At 42.0% G+C, this 20,815-nt stretch overlaps 1 protein-coding gene across 1 annotated transcript in view; it reads left to right on the top strand.

Annotated features, from left to right (window-relative positions):
• Nucleotides 1–453: 453 nt before the first annotated feature.
• The window catches only part of AMIGO1 (adhesion molecule with Ig like domain 1), a 35,097-nt gene continuing 14,735 nt past the window's right edge, over nucleotides 454–20,815 (top strand). Inside the window, exon 1 of the mRNA XM_040337644.1 lies at nucleotides 454–980. The gene's annotated coding sequence lies outside the window, so the exon portion shown is untranslated. The remainder of the gene's footprint in view (nucleotides 981–20,815) is intronic.

Below are 20,815 nucleotides of genomic sequence, written 5' to 3' on the forward strand. Positions count from 1 at the left end.
GGTTGGGAGGGCTTGTCTGCTATACTCAGACAATCAGTCCCAGTGCTGCCCAGAGTGGCATCTCTTTAGGTTTTCAAAACTCGTCTTCAATACTGGAGTGTGATTGTTCACCCTTTTTAACTGCTTATTCACCGGATGCCAATTGCTTGATTTATAACGATCTGCTGCCAATCGCATCCAATGCGATCTGCATTTGCCACCCTGGCCTCCAGTAAATATCTGTCCAGTGGAAATAATCAGGATTCATCTAGATTAGAGGATTTGCTGCACATTTGTCATTGACCCATGGCTTTCTATTGCCTAACATTTACTTGGTTATAAATACTGGGAATGGTGCCAATCAATGTCAACAAACATGCAGCAGATCCGAAGCAAACAAAACAAGGAAAAAGACACAAGATTTATGGATAGGGAATATGGTTATGAAATACTGCTGACCTAAGCCATTGGAAGGATGCTTTGATGGGAAATGAAAAGCATTTTTCTGTGCAGGGATGAAGATAAAATAAGTGAAAGGGATAGCAGCAAAATGCAGAAAATGTGCAATTAGGTTTGCAGCAAGGATCAGTCAGAAAGCAGAAAAGCAAATCAAGACTAACAAGGACAAGGAGTCAGAGAACATCAGGAAGGATGACTTCCAAACACAACCTCCCTCCTTCACTGACGCTTTTCTTTTGTCCCTTTCTTTCTCCCTCCCATATCATCTAATCTCTCGTTTTCTCCCTCCTCCTTTTGTTTTTTTTCCCTCTTCCTCCCCCTTTCTCCACCCTCTTCCCTCTCTTTTTCGTCCCTTTTCACTCTCCCTCCTGCTCTCTCTCCCCTCCCTCCATCTCATCGGAAGCAATAATGTGAAAGAGATCAGCAGTGGACGAAGCTTTCTGCATGCAGAGGACAAACCACATCTATACCTAGCCTTCAACAGTAACCCAGGGATATGCTACAAAAGCAGCACAGAGGGAACAAAGGAAAACATAAGACAGGTAAAGTAAAACATTTCAAATATATATGCGGTGATAGGTGCGAATAACCTGGGGGATATACCATGGGCACTGCATATGGGGTAGATCAATGACACAGTAGTTGTACAGAAAGATATCTATGCAGGGTTATGCATGTGATACAAAAAGCCATGTAACTCATGAATAGATGCAGGTAGAGATCAAAATAAAAAGAATGCAACAGCAAATACACATTTGTTCAATTTTATTTTGTAGTAACAGTTAAGTTTTTTATACATATATTGATGCAGAGAAGCAGTATCATCATTTAGAAAAATGAGTTTAAGGGATTACATACACATCATTTGTTCTGTTTTGGGACATACACAAAGACACCATACACACAAAAATTAGCAGCACAATGACATCCATCATGTGGGACCTGCAGTTTGTCTGCATCATCCTTGTAAACATCCAACCCCCTCCCATCCACAGCACTCACTCACCAATTGCTCTGCACATAGACACTGCACAGGCATTTTCATCTCAAGGTATAGATCTGCAATGCAAAGTCCAAAGAACCGATATTAAAACAGTACCGGAACCTTGGATTTGCTTACATGATTCAAATGGAATGGGAATGAATTGGACTCGAAAGTGTGACTATTTTTCTCTATTGATATGAATTTGTACTGGTACTACTGAAATATACATCCTTTTTTTCCTGACCTGCTAAATTAACACGCTATATGATGCTTATACACTATATACATATATGTACGATATATATTGTTTCTGCTGTCTCATCTTTGCTTCTAAATGAAAGAGAATTATATATGACATGCATATAAGACAACACAAAGCAAGCTTCGATTATGGGCCTGTGAGCCAGATAGCTAATTGTATGTAAACAATATTGGAGCTGTAGATATATTGGTGTATCACACATATGCGCAAATGCAGTACGCGGATGTCATTTAATCTGATTGACTTAGTGTTTTGTTTAATCAAAAATGATTGTGGATACCGATACAGCAGGATTCAGTAGGCATTTAGTGACACAATCTCAGGGTCACAATTAGAACAATTAGTGATGCAGGAAAAGTACAAGACATTTCTTAGGTTTCCGTCTTTTTTTCCCGACAAAATGGTTATGAGAGGGCAAACAAGATTAGAGCAAAAACTGACCAGATTTCCCAACATGTATTATAATAAATGTTGGGGATAACATTTTTGTTGCATACAGGCTTAGTATCTTACTAGAACCCTTATGTTATGGGTTGTAGTCTTCGGGGTGAAAGCTATGAGGTCTTAGAGCTTAGTTTATCTCCATCTCTCAGGACCACTACAAAGCTCTGGCAACAGAAAATATGAGCTGCAGAAAAGAAGGTATTTTAAAGCAAGAGTATCCACAGTGCTATGTGTCTAGCTCCATCTGTATACAAAGCAAACCTGGAAGCTAAACTGGGCACAACTTCTTCGGCCCCTTAAGAATACCCTTAAATTAGAGAAAATTGATATGCCTGGTTGGAAATGCATCCTTTATCAGGCGAGTTTGCTTTAGACAGATAGTTGTAAACGTCAAGTGATTTGCAAGAAAATGGCTTATCAGCATTTTTACATTGTTGTGACTTTTACTTGGGAAGCTTGTCGTCCATTAAATAAACATTGAAGGGACATGTTACCAGATTCAGGGTGCAAGAATAGCTGAACGTTTTAGAAGTGCTGCAATGCCAAGAGGCTTCACCATTGCTTTGTGATAGCTGTACTTTTGGGATAATGTTGGCCAACTCAAAGATTTCATTTTAACTATTTTGCAAACTTAGGAGATTTTTCCTTATGCATATTCCAACCTCATCATCCAGTCCATGAACTCGTGAACTGCATCGTTTTACCAAGGAGATGTCTTTATTTCTGTCACTTCACTTATTTGCCATATTACATCAGCTGTCACTATTTTTATCACTTTGGTCACTTGCCATATAGTTGCTTTCAGAAGGTACTAGCTGTCACAAATTGTTATCACTTCTCCTCTATTGGCAATACACGACTTTTCGAAAGGAATTCTGCTACTTCCACTTTTGTCATCACTGCAGTCGAAAACAAACATCCATTTGACTCCACTGTCAGACTGGCTGCAAGATGCATTTGCCAACACACAGGCAGAAGGTGTAAAACATGATCAGTTTTAAAGGTCTGAATGGGTAGCAATCTTTGAACTAACAAGACTGATGTTAAAGGGTATATAAAGATTTTTTTTTTTTTTTTAAATAACAAACATGTTATACTTACCTAATTTTTCTTTTTTTTTTTCCTCCTTTTCTGCTTTTCACATTACATTTCTTCACACAAAACATTTTTTTTGCACCTCCACTTTCTCACCCACATATGCTCTCATTTTTCACTTTTTACTCCATTCATTTATTCATTTCTTTTTCTTGTTTTTTTGCTTTTTGGATCAACATACACAAATCACTATTTTACAATTGTCTACCCATGATGGGTTTGTATGGGACACTCTTTGATTACTTGTTGAGACACACCCAAACCCACAGGAGACTCTGATTAACTTAATTGTTCTCAGAGCCCCCTCCCACCTATTGTGTTGTAAGGTATTTATTCTGTCATTCTACTGTTTGCACACTAGCTATGAATAAGCACTGAGATACAGTGCGAAACGCTTCAGCTTTTTTGTTCTGTTTTTGGCCGTGGCATGTATTTTGTGATCCATTTTTAATAAAAGGAGAAGTTTTTTTGGAGTGCGGCTGTCCCAGCTCTTTCTTGTATTCAAACCTGCATCCTGATTGCATTGCCTGCACCCTAGGTTCGTACTATAGGAACCTGATTATCTGGTTCTCTTTGAGCGGTTACCCTTTTTCTATCCAACCAATGAATGAGCCGAGAAGCAAGCGCGTTTGCGGTGCGGGACTTTCGAGGGGTCAGGTAAGTAAAGGGGGGCTCGGGGCGCTAATTCGCAGATGTTTTTGCACCTTAATGCATAGAATGCATTAAGGTGAAAAAACTTTTACCTTTACAACCCCTTTAAATGCCTTCAAACAGCAAGGGGGGCTTCCTTAATCTTGCCATAACATCCGTTTGTAGTCCCTACTCTACCATGACCGACATCCCTCTGGCCAGGGCTTCTTGGGAAATAATTCAAATGTCTGGGTTGGATTTTTTTTTTTTTTGAGAGAGAGAGGGGCTGGTGCACTTCTTCCTTCTCTATAGCTACAAGCATGTAAATTCTACCAGGGCTAATATGTATGGTTTTACCATTATATTTCCATAGAAAGTTTATTTGGAAGTAAAACCTTTCATTATTTAGTACCTAGATCTTTAAAGCGGAGTTCCACCCAAAAGTGGAAGCTCCCCTTATCTGTCTCCCCCCCCCTCCGGTGCCACATTTGGCATCTTTTCAGGAGCGCCGCGAGGAGGTACATCAGAAGTTCGACCCCCTTCTCCTCCCTGCTCCTCCTCTCGCAATAGGGAACTGGCTGTGAAGCTGCAAGGAGTTGTAGTCACCAATGCACACTCATCCAAAAGTAAAGTTACTTTAACTTAAAACTGAACTCCAGGAATTCAGCTCCTTGGTAAAAAGTGAAGGCATACTATGAGTTCAGTTCAAGGAAGTGCATGACATCTCCTAGGCTTATATCTATTATTTACATCTGACAGTTTTATTGTGCTGGAGAAAGCTATCACTGTATTTCTGGGAGCCCGACTCTGATTCTGCAGGTCTAAGCATCTTCAACATTAGAGTCAGTGAAGCTGCTATGCCCAATCTTTCCCTCCCCATGCCTTATCATAGAACCCTTTGTATTTGAACTCATTTACAAAATACAAAGGCTTCTCTAAATGGGCAGCAAAGGGGAGGGGCAGACATAGCTACCCTGTGTGCCTCTCTATCTCCTCTCTCACAGCCCCAATAACAGTGCATGCTCTGGCAGAGCCATAAACATGTCGGATATAAATACGTTCAGGAGATGTCATGCACCTCCTTGGGCTCAACTCATAGTATGCCTTCACTTTTCACAAAGTGGCTGTATTCCTGGAATTCAGCCTTAAAGCAGTTGCCTTACTTTGCTGACATTTAATAAAAATCTACAATTGAGCAATATATTATTCTTGTAGTGCCTGAGTTACACTCCAACTTCAAAATCTTGAGCTTTTGGAATGATTGCTGAACTTCAAGGGGTTGGTTTACTAAAATCAAATTTGTCTTTTTTTTTTATTATCGTTATTATTTTAGTGTGTACGTCCCCAGTGGGAAGATTTCCTCTCACTTTTAGGAAGAAAATAAGTCATGCGAAATCCCTCAAATGTGGACCCAAACAGTACTAAAACATGTTAGTTTTAGTATATTGGGAAAGTGGTGGAGCCTTTCTCAGGCCTCGTACACACCAGCGGACATGTCCGATGAAAACGGTCCGCGGACCGTTTTCATCGGACATGTCCGCTCAGAGATTTCGGTCTGATGGCTGTACACACCATCAAACCGAAATCCGCACGGACAGAGAACGCGGTGATGTAGATGACACTGACGTTCTTTCTTGCACGAGTTCAATGCTTCCACGCATGCGTCGAATCAATTCGACGCATGCGCGGGATTTCGGTCCGCTGGTTAGACGTACTAACCAGCGGACATGTTCGCCGGACAGCTTTCCAGCGGACACGTTTCTTAGCATGCTAAGAAACATTTGTCCGCTGGAAATCTGTCCGCTAACCACTGCCAGTACACACGATCAGATCTGTCCGCTGAAACTGGTCGGCGGACCAGTTTCAGCGGACATGTTCGGTCGTGTGTACAAGGCCTCAGATTTTTTATTGTTCTCTTTGTTATGCCGCGTACACACGACCGTTTTTCATGTCCTAGAAAAAACAATGTTTTTCTCAACATGATTCTTGTCAAGCCTGCCTTGCATACACACACAATCGTGAAAAAAAATGCTGGAGCAAATCGCGGTGATGTACAACACGTACGACAGCACTATAAAGGGGAAGTTCCATTCAGATGGCGCCACCCTTTGGGATACTTTTGCTGATTTTGTGTTAGTAAAAGTTTGGTGTGAGACTATTCACGCTTTTCAGTCTTCGTGCTTTTCAGTCTGTTACAGCGTGACGAATGTGCTATCTCCATTACAAACACTAGTTTTACCAGAACGAGCGCTCCCGTCTCATAACTTGCTTCTGAGCATGCGTGTTTTTTTCCCGTCATTAAAGCCTACACACGATCATTTTTCACAACGTGAAAAACGACATTATAAACGACGCGAAAATTTAAAGCATGTTCAAAATTTTTAATGCCCATTTTTCACGTTGAGGAAAATGCTCTGGAGCCCACACACGATCGTTTTTAATGACATTAAAAAAAAAAATTCACGTCATAAAAAATGGTCGTGTGTATACGCGGCATAAGAGTTCTCTCACTACCTGCCCTAATGACAAGTGGTCACGGGGACAGCAAACAATGGATAATCTCCACAGTCCTGACAAATGCTGCAATAAAAATTTGACAGATGATTTACCTTTTATACTAACCAACATTAAAAAAAAAAATAAGCTTTGGCTTGTGTGTTATATACATTCTCTACACATGTGAAGTTGTATTTTGTGACAAGGACTAGGATGGTTTGTCATATGATGAGACACATTAATTGATTTGGTTAATCGTGATTCTTCCAGGACGTTTAAAAGTATATATTTACATAAATTAAATTTGCTGTGCTGTATGGTGATTAATTGGTAAATTCTTATTGGCTAACAATTCAAACCATCCACCACCAACCCCCAAATGGACATTGAAAGCGCACATGCCCATCTGTCATGATGTGACCCAAAACATCTAGGGCCAAAACAGTTCGATATGAACTGCTTGAGGTGCTTTTTAATTGCCCCCCATCCCAGACAGTCTGAAGCTTCTTTTACCAGCTATTTGGTCATCCTACCATTTTTGATAACCTACCCTAACAAAAGATAGAGTTAGCCCCCATTCACATCTAGGAGTTTTTACGCCTGTAGCGCTACGCCGCCGGCGCCAGAGGGCTGGTGACACATTTCCCTCTATGGAGATGGTTCACATCTCCACGCCGGACCTTTTTTTCAGGCGTCTTTCGGCGTTCGGCTAGGAGATGGGAAGCATCTCCATAGAGGGGGTCAATCTGGGGCACATCTAGGCGGACAATACCGCAAATCGCGGTACAAAAGGCCGCTATTTGTACCGCGATTTGCGGCGACAAATGCCGCGATTTCGTCCGCCTAGATGTGAATGGAGCCTTACTGCTTTAAACTTAGAAATGTTTGTGTTATGCCCTGTACGCACGATCGGTTCGTCTGATGAAAATGGTCCGATGGTGTGTGGGCCCCATCGTTTTTTTTCCCATCAGTGAAAAAAAATAGAACCAGTTTTAAAATTCTCTGATGGTTAAAAAACTGATAGAAAAAAAACGATCGTCTGTGGGGAAATCCATCGGTCAAAAATTCCATGCATGCTCAGAATCAAGTCGATAAATGCTCGGAAGCATTGAACTTAATTTTTCTCTGCATGTCGTTGTGTTTTACGTCACCGCGTTGGACACGATCGGATTTTTAACTGATGGTGTGTAGGCAAGACTGATGAAAGTCAGCTTCATCGGATATCTGACGAAAAAATCCATCATTCCGTTTTCATCGGATGAACCGATCGGTGTGTACGTGGCATTAGTTTTACAATATTTTTGAGTATTATTACTTCAGAGCATGAGGTTCCGATGTGTGCAGCTCTTCCTCGTCTATAGCAATTCTGCTTGATTTGCAAACTATGACTAACATTGTTGGGAGATCTGTGCACCCTGCTGCCGTGTCACAGCCATGATATTATCACAACAATTTGCTTTAGCATAATTTCAATCCATGTATGGCTGAATTTAGAGTCTGCAACCTCTTGAATGCAACAAAGTAACTTTTGCCTTGGTGTTGAATTGTTGCCTTGTTATCTTTGTAAGCTATCTCCAACAAGTGAAAATGCAGAAGGCAAGATGGTCTGTCTCCATTCAGAGGTAATTTTTTCATACTAGTATCACTAGTATGACCAAATAATAAAAATCTTCCTAATGTGACAGGAGAAAAACATTTCTTTAAATCTCAAAGCATCATGTATTGAGAGCTAACAGGGCTAGATTTAGCATATACTCTCCATATGATCTTGCCCAAAGCTACTATTATATAAAGTCATTACACACTACCTTCAGATGTTCTGGTATTTTTCCTGACTCCTGGGACGATGTTACATGCACATACTTGCGATATCAGTCTACCTACTTCAGTACCCTTCAACACATTGATAAGAATGTAGTTCAGTGCTCCCAATGCTTTCAAACCTGTATTGCACCTCATATCAAATAATCTTGAGTTAGAAGCACTGCATGTCAGATTCTTAAAATCCCTAAAAAATAAATAGGTAATGTCCTTAAGCTTGCAATGGATGTATTGAAAAAAATACGGTTAAGCAGGGACCCAGGCGCATTTCGAACCATCTATGGCCGTACCCGCTCAAGAGAAGTCAATCTAATGATTGGTTTCTCTCAAAGGGGATGTTGGAAAGTTTTCATACGATTAGCACATGCAGCCAATCAGCTGCAATGTTAATCAATGTATTCTGACAGCAGAGGAGTCCCTGCTGTCAGAATAAAATAACAAAGCCGGGAGGTTTCCTCTCTCCACTTTGATTGTGTGGATGGAGAAATCATTTTTTTTGTTTTTTTTTATTAGCCCACTGGCTGATAATAAAAAAAAAAACACCCACCTATGCCTAGCCTAAAGCAGTCTATAGATGATTTGATTTTCTTTGCTTCCACCATGGGTGGAAGGAGAGGAAATCACTTGATTCCCCCCATCATAAAAGTCAGTGTGGATGAGGAAGTGCCTCCAGCAGCGCTATTGTGTTCTGCTGGAGGAGAGGCCTGGGTATCCTTCCTCGTCAGGAGAACACAATGATCACTGCTAGTAGATCTAGTCACTGGCAGTAATTGCATATAAAAAAATCCAACAGGCTGGTTATACCCGATGGATCGACTTGGGTACAGCCTACCCATACATGGATCCTGTTGAACCGGCTGAACTTTAATCCATGTATGGCCAAATTTAGAGTTTACAACCTCTTGAATGCAACAAAGTAACTTTTGCCTCAGTGTTGAATTGTTACCTTGTTATCTATGTAAGCTATCACCAACAAATTAAAAACTGCAGAAGGCAAGATGGTCTGTCTCCATTCAGAGGTAATTTTTTCATACTAGTATCACTAGTATGACCAAATAATAAAAATCTTTTTTTCTCCACTTACAGTGGACCTTCCCCCCCCCCCCCTCTTTTACTAAAAGCTACAGCAGAGTACAGCACTGGTGATGTAACTCTGGCCTCCCAGACTCGTCCTTGGCGATCTACGCCATCTCCGGTCCCCCAAGCTGCCTTCTGGGAGACACACAGGTCCCAGAAGACAGCATGGACATGTGCAGTAAGGAACCAGGAAGTGAAGCTGCAAGGCTTCACTTCCCAAATCCCTTACCAAAGGTAGCAGCAGCAGCATCCAAGAGCCGAGGGACAGATCGGCTTTGGGTGCTGACATCACGGGCAACCTGGACAGGGAAGTGTCCTAATATTAAAAGTCAGCAGCTGCAGTATTTGTAGCTGCTGACTTAAAATTTAAAGCGGAACTCCGCTTTAAGTTAAAAAACAGTCTTGTCTGGTCCAATAATAAGGATATGCATGTAATCAACTGTACAAGCGGACATTAAAAAATAGATAGTGTAAATGGTGCACTTATTCTATTCCATATAAAGAGCAATGTGTGCAAACCCAAGAGGATAAGGTTTACAAATTATTGTGTGCACAAAATGTTGAGGTGAAAAGAATAACAAAATAACAAAAACCAAACACAAAAAATTGTATAAAGTTTCATCGACAAAGGGCCAGATGATTCTCCTATAAATCATATAAAGATGTTAAACTTTGTCGTCCACAGCCTTCAGTTGTAATGGCCGCTCACCTCAGGAATTGACCATCAGGTCAAACAGCGCTCATAAGATGAATGGTAAGGGATCTCCTTCAGCCTCTGGGTCACTTTCTACCAACAGTATCTGGGTCCCACAAATCCTTCCACTCAGGGCAGGACTTACCATTGGGCTTGACAATAGGGGGCCCCAGGCTCAATCGTGGCAACCCCCCGTTCGCAGCAATTGCGGCAACTCCCTCACGGAATTTTCTCCGCAATCCTCTCCCACAATTTCGCGGCAATCCCCTCCCACAATTTCGCAGCAATCGCAAACATTTCTGTGCACTGCCCCCCCCCCCCCGCTCTCAACAACTATGACCGGTTGGCGGTCACCCCCCCCCTCTCTGCTGCAGGGGGCCCCTTCGATTATTAAGCCCAGGGGCCCCCACCACCCTAAGTCCTGCCCTGCTTCCACTGATCCATCTGCATATTGGTGTAAGAAATCCTTTAAGCTCCCAAAAGTCAATTTTACTCAATGTTAAAGGAAACAGCCATATTTATGAAAACCAAATATAATCTGCTTACATGTAAACCAAAAAACTCACATAGGGTAGCAAGACAGGATGAATTACCTCCTCACCATACTTTCAGGAATCGGAGTCACCGGAACAGACGTCACTGGCTCCACCCTGGCTTCGGAAGTGCGGTGAGAAGGCAGTTCATCCTGTTTTAATACCCTATGCATGTTTTTTTTTGGTTTACAAGTGAGCAGATTATCTTTGGTTTTAGGGCCAGTTCACACCATAGAAACGCAGTCCGTATGCGTTGCAGATGCTTTTCTGCATGCACGTTTTTGGCACGTCTTTCATGCAGTCCTGTACAGCTTTTTATGTGGGTTTTTTTTTGCGTTTCTGATGCAGTCCGTTGCATTTTTTCCATCCTCTTTTTTCCTATACTTAAATGACAGGAAAAGGGGCAATTATAGCCCCCTTTTCCTCATGGGAGAGCGACGGGGGACAGTATTTTCTCCTGGGAGGGGGGTTTCCCCCCCCCCTGTGAGGAAAATAGATTAGTAGCCTTTGGGTGACCTTTCCTGGGCCTGAATAGAATGCCCGGGAAAGGTCAGTTTACATTTAGTCAATTGTCCCCCAGGTGACCTTTCTGGGGGAATTTTGGCAGGTTCTTTGAACTTTGGGTGACCCCTCCTGGGCTAAAGCCCGGGAAGGGTCAGTTCAAACCAGTCAGAACCAGTGGGTTTTTAGCCCGTTCTGGGCTATTTAAAGCGGGTTCCGTCCAGCCCAGGCTCATTCACCTCAGAAGACTTGGCGCTGTGGTGTTCTTCCCCTCCTACCCCCCCCCCCCCTATTTTCAGAAGATACCTTGTCGCGGTTATTTCTTATGTGGTAGTGTCACCTTTGCTTTATTAAAAAAAAGAGAAAAAATAAGGTTTTTAACAGCAAAGGGGGACTAGTGTGCTATCTGGGTAATTGTGTTGGCAGCCTGAGCCGTAGTGGCTAGGTTAGCTTTAATGCTTTACTTTTATGCTTATTTATTTATATTTTGTTGATAATATTTATCACAATATTTTGAAAACCAATATTAAATAACTGCGGCCTTTAACATCCAACAGTGGTCTGTTGTCTTTTATTTATTTATTTATTAAAGTGTTAAGGGTATTCCCGTCTGCTATCCCATAAGGACATGTGTGTTCCAGTGCCTTTTTGATGCATTTTACAGCGTCCCAGTACAGTCCAGGGCAGAAAAAATGCAGCATGTTCTACTTTTTTCTCTGGAACGCACTGAAACTGCAAGCACCAGTGTGAACTATGCCATTAAAGACCATATAACCTACATTCCATGCATTTTTGATGTAGAAAAAAAAACGCACAGGACTGCATGTGGTGTGAACCGGCCCTTAATAAATACGGCTTTTATCAGCATATTGTGCTGTGAATTTTTTCTTTTACTTTAAGTAAAACTGACTTTTGGGAGCTTAAAGGATTTCACACACCAATACACAGATGGATCAGTGAAAACATTTGTGGACTCTGGGACCCAGAGGCTGAAAGAGATCCCTTACCATTCATCTTATGAGCGCTGTTTGACCTGATGGTCAATTCCTGAGGTGAGCGGCCATTACACCTGAAGGCAGTGGACAGGCCCCTTTTGTTTTTCCAAAAGTTTAAGATCTTTATATGATTTATAGGAGAATCATCAGGCTCTTCGTGGATGGACTCTGTGCATAACCTTTTTACTATTTTTTGTTATTCTTTTCACCTCAACACTTTTTTTTTTTTAAACCTTATCCTCTTGGGTTCGCACATATTTTTCTTTATATGGAATAGAATAAACGCACCTGTAACAGGAGTCACTTTTGGGCACAGATTGAGCCAGGAAATAAAGAGACATATATTGGATTGTTTTAACATGGACAGTAATCTACCATATATTCTTTAATGTCTGTAAAGAATATTCTGACCATACCGGTCAATAATGACTCTTTTCAATGATTAGCCCTGGCTAGTGAGTTGTTAATTGAGTCAGGCTTCTGAAAGACCTTTCATTGTGTGCTATTGATGATAGATGTGTTGTGACTCTAAAGGTCAGACGTCTGTGCAATGTGGATTGTGCAGGTGAATGACTTATTGTCGGAGACGTAACGTCTGGGGGATAATTAACTCCTCTATGTAATTATCTAAAAGAATGGGATTGAAGCTCATCGTGTGATGTATGGGTGGGGTGTGGTTTTGTTCCTTTGAGTACTGTAACATGCTGTAACTGTTTAAAAGCTGAGAGCTGGCCATTAAAGTTGTCTTGCATTTGAAACCAGTAACAGAGCAAGTCTTGTTATTGAGGGAATTCTTATGGAATGGTTCGGGTCTGCTGGATGGTTGGAGTGTCTGAAGCTGTCGTGGGTTGATGGAAGGTCGTAAGCGGTGGTGACCGTTACAGCACCATTTACACTATTTTTCACTTTATGTTTTAGTGTTTTTGAGTACACTTTTTTAATGGTCACAGCTGTTCTCTGTTTTATTTATCTAGTAACAGCTATTACCTATCAATTTGTTAATTGTTTACACGTTGCATCGCATAAGTATTTTCACATTGATTAAAGAATAGATAAAACTGCTCTGGGGAGGGGAACAAAGTAAATTGGAAATTGCCTAGGTAGGCTTGAATACACATTTAAAATGCTTGTATATGCACACAAAAAATGCTCAAATAAAAATGCCTGAAAATCGCGCTGCTCAGGTGAGAATGCAGCATAAGGCCCCTTTCACACGGGGCGGATCGCTCCGTTGATCCCCGCTGAGCCGGCGGATGACAGGGCTGTCTCCGCACACTGTGCAGGGACCACCCTGTCTTTTCTCCGCTCTCCCCTATGGGGGGATCGGATGAACACGGACCGTCTGTCACCGTCTGTCCGTGTTCACCTGATCCGATCCGCCAGACGGATGGAAAAGTAGGTTTTTTCTCTGTCACACTTTGGCGGATCGGAGCGGGTCGGATGTCAGAGGGCATGTCACTGCTGACATCCGCGGCTCCATAGAGGAGCACGGAGCACCCGTTCAGGTCCGCCTAAAAAACTGGCAGGCGGATCTGAACGGGCCACCCGTGTGAAAGAGCCCTAAGGCAGACCATACATTATGCAATTTTCTTTATTCAACCTTGAGTTTAATTAAAAGAAAATTGCTTGATTCCCCCATCAACACTGTCTATAGTATTCTGACAGCAGGAAATTTTACAGCCATCAGAATACAATGATCATTGCTGGCGGCTACAGCCACAGGCAGTGATCAAACAAAGAAAACCCAACAGGTTAATTGTACTGAAAGTGATTGATAGGTCAACTTTAGTACAACCAGCCTGCTGAACCACCCACATTTCGATCAGTCTATGGCTGGGTTAAAGGTGCCTTTATTGTAATTTTAATGATAAGGATGACTTTCACGCTTAAAGGGTAGGTTCACCATTAGTAACATGTTACATTACAGCCAGATTTATACTCTAACATCACCTGCCACCCCCCAGACCTGATCCCTGCTTGTGACAGCGGGCAGAGGATCTTCTCCCCACACCTGCTGTCACAATTCAAATACAGTGCGGCCCCACCACACAGCCACTTCATTCATTCACAGAATTGTCATTGCAGCTGACAGGTTGTAGTTCTCAATGAACCGCAAGAGTGCAGGTGAGTTTGCTCATATTGCATTGATCTTCCTACAATTCAGTAACTACCTGTCTCTATTAGAGGTACAGGCAGACAGCTCTACCTACTGTCTGTAGGGAGCCTGGCATTGCACTCACGATCTGCTGATGGTGAGTGCGATGCTTTACAGGCTCCTAAGAAAAAAAATGCACATATTGCCACTGGTAGATGATATGTAGTCCACTGTTTTGAGGCAGTTGATAATGGTTGCAGGGTCTATTAAAACACTGCAAAAAGTGTTTGAATTTTCATTTTTTTTCTATGACAAGGAATTTGTCAAAGAAGGTGGGAAAGATGGAACTTCTGAGGGGCAAGCTAGGTAATGGTGGCAAGCTTTCTTTCTAGAACTCTGGCATGTCCACTTGAAATTGTCTCTCTTTTTGTTTGGAAAGGCAGACTATGCTGTAGGTCTGGTTAGCATCAGATTTCCTCAGACACTGTAAAGCCCTTTGCAAAGAAGAGTCCAAAACATCATGCAAAATGCAACTGCTAGCATCCTCACAATGGGATTATTCAGGAGCAAGGTTCACTAAATGGTACCTGAGACATTGTTTCCTAGATCATGTACACATCCAGTGGACTGCTCCAAACCACTTTGTGTCAAAACAACATATCAACAGTAATTTGTTCTTGTCAATCAAACCAAATACTCCTTTGCACAAATTGGTTTATCAGATTGATTACATTGCCTCTTGTACAATGTTTGCCATCGCATGCAACTCTTGCCAAAAAAAGAGACGGAATAAAAAAAAGCATAAATACCTCAAAATACAGGCTGCCATCACCTGGAATTCATGGCTATAGGACATATTTGTGAACTGAGACAGCTCTGTCAGTTAAACTGAATATCTGCTGGCACGTAGGAAAGTGGCTGAAGCATTTACTTCACAATATGAACACAATTTTCCCCAGAGCTTAGTGAATGAGGTGAAGCTCTGCTAGCTCTGCTAGCTTCCATCGGTGCACATAATTTGTTATGACTTGCAAAGTGAAACTTCACCACATTCACTAAGCACTGGGGAAAAATCCTTTGCAATGTGCAATTAACAGCCTATTTTCCTTTAGTAAATCAAACCCTTACAGCTCAAAAGCCTTACCTAGTCCAACACAACTTAACTCATTAAAATATGACATGTTTAGCACAAGGTGCATACCATGGCCTTATGAGTCATGCCATACTGAATGCTTCAAGGCAGAGCCAGGGCCCGTAACGTCACTGCGGGGCTCCCTCCTCCTTCCCCGGCCACCAGGCCAGTAGGAGAGAAGAGTGGGCCTTGCGCATGGGCAGTAGTGTTCCTTGCGTGAAGCCGAAAGGCTACACTGCCAGGTTCCCTTACCCGCAATGGTAGCGCAGCACCCGACAGCTGATGGAAACATCAGCTGCGGGTGCTGACATTGCTGAATTCCAGGACAGGTAAGTGTCCTAATATTAAAAGCCAGCAGCTGTAGTATGTGTAGCTGCTTGATTTAAATAAAAAAAATTTGGGGCGGAACACCGCTTTAATAAACCTGTTTAATTTTGTGTTGTAAAACCTCTGTACCAGGAGCAGTGGTGGCTGGTGCTTCATTTTTTGTGTGGCAAACAATGCACCCCCAACCCCATCCAGGTCCCGGGCGGCTTCTTCTCCCGGCAAATCCGGTCGGTTCTTCTCCCGGCTAATCCGGTCTCAGGACCTGCTTCCAGTCCTGATTGGCCGGGTGGAGAAGCAGGAAGTCAATAGCAAATGTTGGTTTGCTATTTTCACAAGTGGGTGCTCTGTGCCCTGAGCCCATCCTAATCACGTGCTTCACATGAAAAAAGAAAAGAAAAACAGTAGAACAGTATGCATTCGGCGCTCTGCATAGAGATTAGGAGCCGGGCGCATAGATATCAGGGGGGGGGGGGGTGGCACCTGTTTATCCTGGAAAGAACACCCTTCTCATCCTAGGGTGGCTACATTCTGCCTTTGTTCTAATCCATTAATTGGTGGTGGTAGTGATACAGGTGTTCCCAGTTTATCTCACTTGAAATGGGCAAAGACATTGCATTTCGGACACAATCAATGAGCATTTACTGTACTTGCTAAAAAAAAAAATCTTAATGTGAACAATTAACACAAATGTGCCCACCATATCATATAAGGACTTGTAAGCAATGTATGACATTTTTGTTCTTGGGTTTGGTTAACTTTTGGGATCCCTGTCAGTTTTCTTTCTTCTTCCCTAATGTATGTAGTTCCTATATTATCAGCATTACTTAGTGCCCATAAAGCACTTTTTTAAAGGGGTTGTAAAGGTAAATGTTTTTTCACCCTAATGCAGGCATGTCCAAAGTCCAGTCCGCGGGCCAATTGCGGCCCGCGTTCCGGTTTCATGCGGCCCCCCTTGTAATTTGGATATATATATCTTTTGTGGCCCCCAGGGCCGCAAAAGATATATACCGTATATATCGGCGTTGCCTCTGAGGGGACAGGGAGGGAGCTGGACAAGCGCTGTCAGATTACATAAAGGAGAATCTCCTGTTTACTCTGCCGCGTCTGTAATAGGAAGTCCTATCTCCTGGGCTGTCATTGGACGACTGTTCTGTCTATCATAGGAGGCGGGACTTTGTATTAAAGAGGCCACAGAGTAAACATGAGGTTCTTCTGTATGTAATCTATTGGCGCTCCTCCTGCCCCCTCCGAGGATGCAGATGGGCATCGATCAGGCTGCTCTGATGGCAATGGTGAGGCTGCATTCACGGCAATAATAAGGCTGCATTCGTGGCAATGGTGAGGCTGCATATGAACACTGATTAGGCTGCATTGATGGGCACTGACCCTTATTTTGCTTCTCAGTTCTTTACTAAAATTTACATTTTTTCCTGAAACTTCCCTCTTGAAGTGAAGGTGCGTGTTATACGCCGATAAATATGGTATATCCAAATAACCGGCCGAAACTCATCCATAGTCTTGAGCGGCGCCTGGGGATTTTTGGGGCCACAAAAGATATACATATATCCAAATATCACGCCCAAGCTCATCTCTTTAGCACACACAGCCACAAAGGCAAGATAATTGTTGGGCAGTGTATTAGTGCTAGGAGGAACTCACTTAGACCAAATTTAATGGTCCAAAGAATGTCAGTCAAAATGGTCGGCCCTCACGCATGTTCACTTCATCAAATCTGGCCCTCTTTGAAAAAAGTTTGGACACCCCTGCCCTAATGCATAGGATGCATTAAGGTGAAAAAACATCTGACAATACCGCCGAGATAATCATATTATAAATATTGGGCCTGCTTAGGACATCTGCACAGCAAATTGTTTTCATGCATAGAACACTATGTGTGTATATCTACTTCAAATCCAAACTGTATTTTTAGTTTTAGATAGAGAAGAAAAGGGTTAAACCCCTATGCATTTCAATGGGATATTTATGACTTAATTTCCCATAGACAAGAAACACTCCAATATAAAAGTACAGTTGTGTTCATAAGTTTACATACCCTGGCCGAATCTTTGATTTCTTGGCCATTTTTCAGAGAATATGAATGATAACACAACAACTTTTCTTTCACTCATGGTTAGTGTTTGGCTGAAGCCATTTATTATCAATCAACTATGTTTACTCTTTTTAACCACTTAAGACCCGGATCATTATGCAGGTAAAGGACCTGGCCAGTTTTTGCGATTCGGCACTGCGTCGCTTTAACTGACAATTGCGCGGTCGTGAGATGTGGCTCCCAAACAAAATTGGCGTCCTTTTTTTTCCCCAGAAATGGAGCTTTCTTTTGGTGGTATTTGATCACCTCTGCGGTTTTTATTTTTTGCGTTATAAACAAAACAGAGCGACAATTTAAAAAAAAAATCTAAATTTTTTACTTTTTGCTATAATGAATACCCCAAAAAAAGATATATATATACAAAAAAAATCTCAGTTTAGGCCGATACGTATTCTTCTACATATTTTTGGTAAAAAAAAATCGCAATAAGCGTTTAACGATCGGTTTGCGCAAAATTTATAGCGTTTACAAAATAGGGGATGTCATTTTTATTAATATTTTTTTATTTTACTACTAATGGCGGTGATCACCGATTTTTTAGCGTGACTGCGACATTATGGCAGACACATCGGACAATTTTGACACAATTTTGGGACTATTGTCATTTTCACAGCAAAAAATGCTATAAAAATGCATTGTTTACTGTGAAAATGACAATTGCAGTTCAGGAGTTAACCACTAGGGGGCGCTGTAGGGGTTATGTGTGACCTCAGATGTGTTTCTAACTGTAGGGGGTGGGGCTGGACGTGTGACATCACTAATCGCCTTTCCCTATATCAGGAAACAGACGATCAGTGACATTGCCACTGTGAAGAACGGGGAAGGTGTGTTTACACACACTTCTCCCCGTTCTTCAGCTCCTGTGACCGATCGCGTGACATCGGCGGCGATCGGGTCCTCGGGTCTTGCGGCCGCGGTCACGGAGCTTTGCACCGGGTCGTGGGCGCGCGCCTGCGACCCACGGCTGGGCACTTAAAGGGGATGTGCAGGTACGTGCCTGTGCCCAGCCGTGCCATTCTGCCGACATAAATGTGCAGGAGGCAGTCCTTAAGTAGTTAAATCATAATCACAACAGAAATACAGTGTATTGCCCCCTTTAACATCAATGGCAGCTTGAAGTCTTTTGTGGTGTTTGTGGATGAGGCTCTCTATCTTCTCAGATGGTAAAGCTGACCATTCCTCTTGGCAAAAAGCCTCCAGTTCCTGTAAATTCTTGGGCTGTCTGAGTGGCTCAATGATATTGAGGTCAGGAGATGGCCACCCAAGAACCTTCACTTTATTCTGCTGTAGCCAATGACAGGTCGACTTGGCCTTGTGTTTTGGATCATTGTCATGTTGGAATGTCCAAGGACGTCCCATGCGCAGCTTTCTGGCTGATGAATGCAAATATTCCTCCAGTATTTTTTGATAACTTACTGCATTCATCTTGCAATCAATTTTGACCAAATTTCCTGTGCCTTTGCAGCTCACACATCCCCAAAACATCAGCGATCCACCTCCATGTTTTACAGCAGGAATGGTGTACCTTTCATCATAGGCCTTGTTGACTCCTCTCGAAATGTAGCGTTTATGGTCTCATCACTCCAAATTACTTTGTGCCAGAAGGTTTGAGGCTTGTTTCTGTGCTGTTTGGCGTATTGTAAGCGGGATACTTTGTGGCATTTGCATAGTAATGGCTTTCTTCTGGTAACTCGACCATGCAGCCCATCTTTCTTCAAGTGCCTCCTTATTTTGCATCTTGAAACAGCCACACCACGTTTTCAGAGTACTGTATTTCACCTTAAGTTATTTGTGGGTTTTTCTTTGCATCCCAAACAATTTTCCTGGCAGTTGTGGCTGAAATTTTAGTTGGTCTACCTGACTGTGGTTTTGTTTCAACAGAACCCCTCATTTTCCACTTGATTACAGTTTGAACACTGCTGATTGGTATTCGCAATTCCTTATATCTTTTTATATCCCTTTCCTGTTGTATACAGTTCAACTACCTTTTCCCGCAGATCCTTTGACAATTCTTTTGCTTTCCCCATGACTCAGAATCCAGAAACATCAGTGCAACACGGGATGAATGATGCAAGGGTCTGTCAGGAGTCCAGAAACTCACTGACCTTTTATGAACACACACTAATTACAAGCAAACAGATCACAGGTGAGGATGGTTACCTTTAATAGCCATTCAAACCCCTTTGTGTCAACCTGTGTGCATGTTATCAGACCAAAATCACCAGGGTAAGTAAACTTTTGACCAGGGTAAAAAATGGCCAAGAAATCATAAATTCTGCCAGGGTATGTAAACTTATGAGCACAACTGTATATATACACAGCACTGTGCAAAAGTTTTACGCGGGTGTGAAAAAATGAACTAACCACAGATCTTCTGTGGATGCGGGCTACCTCAAATCCTGCTGTCTCTTCATGTAACCCCAGACAGACTCTATGATGTGGAGATCGGACTCTGTGGAATTACATGAAGAGACAGAAGGATTTTGAGGCAGCCTGCATCCACAGAAGATCTGTGGTTAGTTCTACAAGATGGTTGGAACAACCTACCTGCCGAGTTTCTTCAAAAATGGTGTGCAAGTGTACCTAGAAGAATTGAAGTATTAATGCTGTTTTGAAGGCAAATTGTGTTATTTGATAAAAAAAAAATCGTTCAAAATTTTTATTTCTGAAAGCATTCTTAATTTACAGCATTTTTTCACACCTGCCTAAAATACCTAGTTCTAGTTTATAATTTTTTTTTTTTTTTTATATATACAAAATGACTTCTGTTTAAAACTCCTTTCACACTGAGGCGCTTTTCATGTGCTTTCGCACTCAAAAAAGCGACTTAAAAGTTTGCGAAAACATATTTCCATTAAAATCAATGAATGCTTTCACACTGGGGCGGTGAAAAAAGTCCTGCAAGCAGCATGTTTGGAGCGCAAAAAAAAAGCACCTCAAAAATGCCTGAAAATGCGCTCAGTGTTTTACTGGCAGTTTAGAAGCACCTCAGTGTGAAAGTTCACTAAAATGCATATTTTTCAGGCTAAAGTGGAAAGCATATTTTCCAGGCTGTTTTTAGTCATCCACACCAGCAAGGTTTAGTCAATGTCTATGTCAATAATTATTTAATCTCATTCAGAACATTTTTATAAAGGCCATTGCCATCATTTTTGGGAGGCAACCAACTAATTAATAAAG

The sequence above is a fragment of the Rana temporaria genome, chromosome 2 (genome assembly GCF_905171775.1).
Source record: "Rana temporaria chromosome 2, aRanTem1.1, whole genome shotgun sequence".
Taxonomy (NCBI): Eukaryota; Metazoa; Chordata; class Amphibia; order Anura; family Ranidae; genus Rana; species Rana temporaria.